Raw genomic sequence first — 7,705 nt, 5'->3', positions numbered from 1 at the left:
ACTTATGCTTAAAATTCTTAAGAGACTCTTTTCATTATTTATAAAAATCAAAGAAAAGCATCTTGTTAAAGCACAATACAAATTGGAAAATAAACATTTTTAGAAAATACGTATTTTACCAGCGATAATAAAGTTGGATATAAAATTACATAAAACTTGTAATGCAAGCACTTTTACATTCTCTTTGAAAAGTGATAATCTTATGCAATTTATAAATCAGATGTTTTCCAATTATAAAAATATAATTTGGAAACCAATATGTCATTTAGAACTGTTTCTGTCATACAACTGCACTCATGACACTGGAACATTCCATTTCTTACTGAGCAATATTCTTTGGGAATTTTTATAAAGCTATCATAGCAAAACTGTACAATAATGGTGTATAAATGAAGCAAACATGAAATATAAGATATGGCAGGGAAAGCACTTGCTCTTCTAGATGTTCATATGGCACATTTGACTCAATATTTGTCAGCTGGCAATATGCCCTTTAGAACATGGCACCTAGAATTAACATTGCAAACACTACTTGTAATCTCCTCCTACAGTTTAAGATAATAATGTAATTCTCTACTTTTGCTATATCAATATATCCATTAATTCAACACTGTTATTTTTTATCACCATACTACTCTATGTATCACATACATACCACACTAAACTTCATGATATTTATTACATAATCTACTCGTAAAAAATAATTTTCCATTTTGTACATGTTCAACTGATTCTCTGAAGAATTCTTTTAAGATTTAATATTAATTTCAAAAAAACATCATTTTGTTTCTTCTGGCCATGATCCCATACATTTCTGCTCTTGATTCTGTCATTCAGTATTTTAACATAATCTCTCAAATGCATGCTACCACAAATTTAATATGTGTCTTTTGTCCTCATAGGAGATACAGTGGAAGAGTTGTGCAGATCTGAGTTTGACACCCAGTTTTGCAATTACTAACTTCTAGATATGAGAAAAGTTGTTTAATTTCTTTGAAATTCAGTTCCCTCATCTGTGAAATTGGAATAAGTTTACCTCGTAAGGTGTTAGAGCTGGTGATCAGATAACATAAACTCATCAAGAAACTTATGTTTCCTTTATTTTTAGCCATGTTATATAAGTGTAAAGGATTTGGTCCTTCTACACTCTACCAGAGGCCTTCACTCTGATCAATAGGAATCATAAACTGCACTACCCATTAGAAATGTTCCACCTTTTTTATATTATGTCCAAAAGAATGTCATGTAGGATTATGTAAATGCCTTCCAAAAATAAAAATATATTATATTTCTGTCATTCTAATCTATGATTTTAGAGATCTTATTCAAAATTTGTTACATCTGTTCCTAACATTTCCACTGTAAATATTAATGACCATTTCTTTTTTAAGAAACCTAAATTAATTTACTTTGAAAAATAAAAAAAAGGCTTTTTATATTTCAAAAATTTTTCTCAGAATCTTTATTAAGCTCATAGAACCACGGTTTTCAAAAAAAAAAATTAATGTTGACTTCCTGTTCTCTGGCTTATTTTCCATTGCTGGCAGAAGTGACCAGTGTACTGATATAAATTACTGAGGCTATGATGTTCAAACTTAGGACACAGGGGGCTTATCTCCTTGACTATTCTGAGTTTCTGTGCTTGTATTTCTACTGCTTTGAATTTCTTCTCTATTTCAGAATTTTTCTTCTTTTTAAAAATTAATTTGTTTATTTTAACTGGAGGCTAATTACTTTACAATATTGTAGTGGTTCATTAATATAATGTATTGGTGTTTTTCTTTCTGACTTATTTCACTCTGTATAATGGGATCCAGTTTCATCCACCTCATTAGGATTGATTCAAATGCATTCTTTTTAATAGCTGAGTAATATTCCATTGTGTATATGTACCACAAATTTCTTATCCATTTGTCTGCTGATGGACATCTAGGTTGCTTCCATGTCCTAGCTATTGTAAACAGTGCTGTGATGAACATTGGGGTATGTGTCTCTTTCTATTCTGGTTTCCTTGGTGTGTATGCCCAGCAGTGGGATTGCTGGGTCGTGTAGCAGTTCTAGTTCCACTTCTTTAAGGAATCTCCACACTGTTCTCCATAGTGGCTATACTAGTTTGCATTCCCACCAACAGTGTAAGAGGGTTCCCTTTTCTCCACACCCTCTCCAACAGTTATTGTTTGTAGACTTTTTAATAGCAGCCATTCTGACTGGTGTGAAATGTTACCTCATTGTGGTTTTGATGTGCATTTCTCTGATAATGAGTGATGTTGAGCATAGTTTCATGTGTTTGTTAGCCATCTGAATGTCTTCTTTGAAGAAATGTCTGTTTAGTTCTTTGGCCCACTTTTTTGATTGGGTCGTTTATTTTTCTAGAATTGAGTTGCATGAGCTGCTTGTGTATATTTGAGATTTTTTGTCAGTTGTTTCATTTGCTATTATTTTCTCCCAGTTGGAGGGCTTTTTCACCTTGCTTATAGTTTCCTTTGTTGTGCAAAAGCTTTTAAGTTTCATTAGGTCCCATTTGTTTATTTTTGCTATTATTCCCATTACTCTGGGAGGTGGGTCACAGAGGATGCTGCTGTGGTTTATGTCAGAGACTGTTTTGCCTATGTTCTCCTCTAGGAGTTTTATAGTTTCTGGTCTTACATTTAGATCTTTATCCATTTTGAGTTTACTTATGTGTATGATGTTAGAAACTGTTCTAGTTTCATTCTTTTACAAGTGGTTGACCAGTTTTCCCAGCACCACTTGTTAAAAAGATTGTATTTTCTTCATTGTATACTCTTGCCTCCTTTGTCAAAGATAAGGTGTCAATAGGTGTGTGGATTTACCTCAGGGCTTTCTATTTTGTTCCATTGACCTATATTTCTGTCTTTGTGCCAGTACAATATTGTCTTAATGGATGTATCATTGCAAGTATACTCTGAAGTCAGGCAGGTTGATTCCTCCAGTTCTATTCTTCTTTCTCAAGATTGCTTTGGCTATTCGAGGTTTTTTGTATTTCCATACAAATTGTGAAATTATTTGTTCTAGTTCTGTGAAAAATACCATTGGTAGCTTGATCGGGGTTGCATTGAATCTATAGATTGCTTTGGGTAGTATACTCATTTTCACTGTATTGATTCTTCTGATTCATGAACATGGTGTATTTCTCCAGCTATTTGTGTCATCTTTGATTTCTTTCATCATTGTTTTGTAGTTTTCTATATATAGGTCTTCTGTTTCTATAGGTATATTTATTCCTAAGTATTTTATTGTTTTCATTGCAATGGTGAATGGAATTGTTTCCTTAATTTCTCTTTCTGTTTTCTCATTGTTAGTGTATAGGGTTGCAAGGGATTTCTGTGTGTTAATTTTATATCCTGCAACTTTACTATATTCCTTGATTAGCTTTAATAATTTTCTGGTGGTGTGTTTAGGGTTTTCTATGTAGAGGTTTTCTATGCATGTCATCTGCAAACAGTGAGAGTTTTGCTTCTTTTCCAATCTGAATTCCTGTTGTTTCTTTTTCTTCTCTGATTGCTGTGGCCAAAACTCCTATAACTAACTTGACTAGTAGTGGTGAGAGTGGGCACCCTTGTCTTGTTCCTGAGTTTAGGGGAAATGCTTTCAGTTTTTCACCATTGAGGATAATGTTTGCTGTGAGTTTATCATATATGGCTTTTATTATGTTGAGGTATGTTTCTTCTATGCCTGCTTTCTGGAGGGTTTTTATCATAAATGGATGTTGAATTTAGTCAAAGGCTTTCTCTTCACCTATTGAGATAATCATATGGTTTTTATCTTTCAATTTGTTAACGTGGTGTATCACATTGATTGATTTGTGAATATTGAAGAATCTTTGCATCCCTGGGATAAAGCCCACTTGATCATGATGTATGATCATTTTAATATGTTGTTGGATTCTGTTTGCTAAAATTTTGTTAAGGATTTTTGCATCTATGTTCATCAGTGATGTTGGCCTGTAGTTTTCTTTTATTCTGGCATCTTTGGTTTTAGTATTAGGGTGATGGTGGTCTTCATAGAATGAGTTTGGCAGTTTACCTTCCTCTGCAATTTTCTGAAAGAGTTTGAGTAGGATAGGTGTTAGTTCCTCTCTAAATGTTTGATAGAATTCACCTGTGAAGCCATCTGGTCCTGGGCTTTTTTTTTGCTGGAAGATTTTTTTTTACAGTTTCAATTTCCATGCTTGTGATGGATCTGTTAAGATTTTCTATTTCTTCCTGGTTCAGTTTTGGAAGGTTATATTTCTCTAAGAATTCATGCAATTCTACCAAGTTGTCCATTTTATTGTCATATGGTTGCTGATAGTAGTCATTTCTGATCCTTTGTATTTATGTGTTGTCTGTTGTGATTTCTCCATTTCTATTTCTAATTTTGTTGATTTGGTTCTTCTCCCTTTTTTTCTTGATGAGCCTGGCTAATGGTTTGCCTATTTTATTTATCTTCTCAAAAAACCAGCTTTTAGTTTTGTTGATTTTTACTTTAGTCCCCTTTGCTTCTTTTTCATTTATTTCTGCCCTAATTTTTATGATTTCTCTCTACTAACACTGGGGTTCTTCATTTCTTCTTTTTCTAGTTGCTTTACATGTAAAGTTAGGTTATTTATTTGATTTTTCTCTTGTTTCTTGAGGTAAGCTTGTATTGCTATGAACCTTCTCCCTAGCCCTGCTTTTGCTGAATCCTGTAGGTTTGGGGTTGTCATATTTTCATTAATTTCTATGCATATTTTGATTTCTTTTTTTATTTCTTCTGTGATTTGTTATTTATTCAGAAGTGTGTTGATTAGCTTCCACACATTTGTATTTTTACTAGCTGAGCCACAAGGGTAGCCCACACACGTTTGTATTTTTAATAGTTTTTTTTTTTTTTCCTGTAGTTGACATCTAATCTTACCACATTGTGATCAGAAAATAAGTTTGAAATGATTTCAGTTTTTTTGAATTTACCAAGGCTAGATTTATGGCCCAGGATGTGATCTATCCTGGAGAACTTTCCGTGTGCACTTGAGGAAAAGGTGAAATTCATTGTTTTGGGGTGAAATGTCCCATAGATATCAATTAGGTCTAATTGGTTCATTGTGTCATTTAAAGTTTATGTTTTCTTTCTAATTTTCTGTTTAGTTGATATAACCATAGGTGTGAGTGGCATATGAAAGTCTCCCACTATTGTTGTGTTACTGTTAATTTCCCCTTTCATACTTGTTAGCATTTGCCTTACATATTGTGGTGCTCCTATGTTGAGTGTGTGTGTGTGTGTGTGTGTGTGTGTGTGTATGTATATGTATATATATATATATATATATATATATATATATATAATTGCTATATCTTCTTCTTGGATTGATCCTTTGATGATTATGTAGTGTCCTTCTTTGTCTCTTTCCACAGCCTTTATTTCAATGTCTATTTTATCTGATATGATTACTGCTACTTCTGCTTTCTTTTGCTCTCCATTTGCGTGAAATATCTTTTTCCAGGCCTTCACTTTCAGTCTGTATGTGTCCCTTGTTTTGAGGTGGGTCTTTTGTAGACAGCATATATAGGGGTCTTGTTTTTGTATCCAGTCAGCCGGTCTTTGTCTTTTGGGTGGGGCATTCAACCCATTTACATTTAAGGTAATTATTGATAAGTATGATCCCATTGCCATTTATGTTGTTTTTGGTTCAACTTTATAAACCTTTTCTATGTTTCCTGTCTAAAAAAGATCCTTTAACATTTGTTGAAAAGCTGGTTTGGTGGTGCTGAATTCTCTTAGCTTTTGCTTATCTGTAAAGCTTTTGGTTTCTCCTTCATATTTGAATGAAATCTTTGCTGGGTATAGTAATCTGGGTTGTAGGTTTTGCTCTTTCATCACTTTAGGTATGTCCTGCCATTCCCTTCTGGCCTGAAGAGTTTCTATTGAAAGATCAGCTGTTATCCTTATGGGAATCCCCTTGTGTGTTATTTGTTGCTTTTCCCTTGATGCTTTTAATATTTGCTCTTTGTGTTTGATCTTTATTAAGTTGATTAATATGTGTCTTGGGGTGTTTCACCTTGGGTTTATCCTGTTTGGGACTCTCTGGGTTTCTTGGATTTGGGTGGTTATTTTCTTCCCCATTTTAGGGAAGTTTTCAACTATTATCTCCTCAAGTATTTTTTCATGGCCTTTCTTTTTGTCTTCTTCTTCTGGGACTCCTATGATTCATGTGTTGGGACATTTGACATTGTTCCAGAAGTCTCTGAGGTTGTCCTCATTTCTTTTTATTCTTTTTTCTTTTTTCCTCTCTACTTCATTTATTTCCACCATTCTATCTTCCACCTCACTTATCCTATCTTCTGCCACAGTTATTCTACTGTTGGTTCCCTCCAGATTGCTTTTGATCTCATTATTGCATTATTCATTATTGATTGACTCTTTTTTATTTCTTCTAGGTCCTTGTTAAACATTTCTTGCATCTTCTCAATCCTTGTCTCCAGTCTATCTGTAACTCCATTTTGTTTTCAAGATTTTGGATCATCTTTACTATCATTATTCTGAATTCTTTTTCAGGTATACTCCCTATCTCCTCCTCTTTTGTTTGGTTTGGTGGGCATTTATCATGTTCCTTTACCTACTGAGTATTTCTATGCCTTTTCATTTTGTTTAGATTTCTGTGTTTGGGGTGGCCTTTCTGTATGCTGGAAGTTTGTGGTTCTTCTTTATTGTGGAGGTTGCTCCCTGTGGGTGGGGTTGGACTAGTGGCTTGTCAAGGTTTCCCGGTTAGGGAAGCTTGTGTCAGTGTTCTGGTGGGTGGAGCCAGATCCCTTCTCTCTGGAGTCAATGAAGTGTCCAGTAGTGAGTTTTGAGGTGACTATGGATTTGCTGTGACTTTGGGCAGCCTGTGTTTTAATGCTTGGGGCTATGTTCCTGCATTGCTGGAGAATTAGCATGGTATGTCTTTCTCTGGAACTTGTTGGCTCTTTGGTGAAGTTTGGTTGCAGACTAGGTATGGAGGCTTTTGGATGAACTCTTGTCAATTTATGTTCCCTGGAGTCAGGAGTTTTCTGGTGTTCTCAAGTTTTGGATTTAAGCCTCCTGCCACTGGCTTTCAGTCTTATTCTTACAGTAGCCTCAAGACTTCTCCATCCATACAGCACAGGTGATAAAACATCGTGGTTAATGGTGAAAAGATTCTCCACAGTGAGGGACACCCAGAGAGGTTCACAGAGTTACATGGAGAAGAGAAGAGGGAGGAGGGAGATAGAGATGACCAGGATGACAAGAGGGGGAATCAAAAGGGGAGAGAGCAATCTAGCCCGTAATCAATTCCCTATGTGCTCACCACAGTCTTGAACACCCAGAGAAGTTTACAGAATTACATGGAGAAGAGAAGAGGGAGGAGGGAGACAGAGGTGACCAGGAGGAGAAGAGGGGGTCAAAAGGGGAGAGAGCAATCTAGCCAGTAATCAGTTCCCTAAGTGTTCTCCATAGCCCAAAACACCCAGAGAGATTTACAGAGTTAAGTAGAGAAGAGAAGGGGGAGGGAGGAGATAGAGGTGACCTGGGGGAGACAAGGGAGAGACAAAAAGAGAGAAAGCAATCAAGCCAGTAATCACACCCCTAAGTAAAAATGGGTACTGAAGATTGGATTCTTACAGGTACAAAATTGATGGCAAATACCAAAAAGCAGATTAAAAATCTAGAATAGAGGTCAGACTCTCAAAAATACAATATTAAAAATACA

Source organism: Cervus elaphus, chromosome 3, assembly GCF_910594005.1.
Source record: "Cervus elaphus chromosome 3, mCerEla1.1, whole genome shotgun sequence".
Taxonomy (NCBI): domain Eukaryota; kingdom Metazoa; phylum Chordata; class Mammalia; order Artiodactyla; family Cervidae; genus Cervus; species Cervus elaphus.
Note: the sequence above shows the minus strand (reverse complement) of the source record.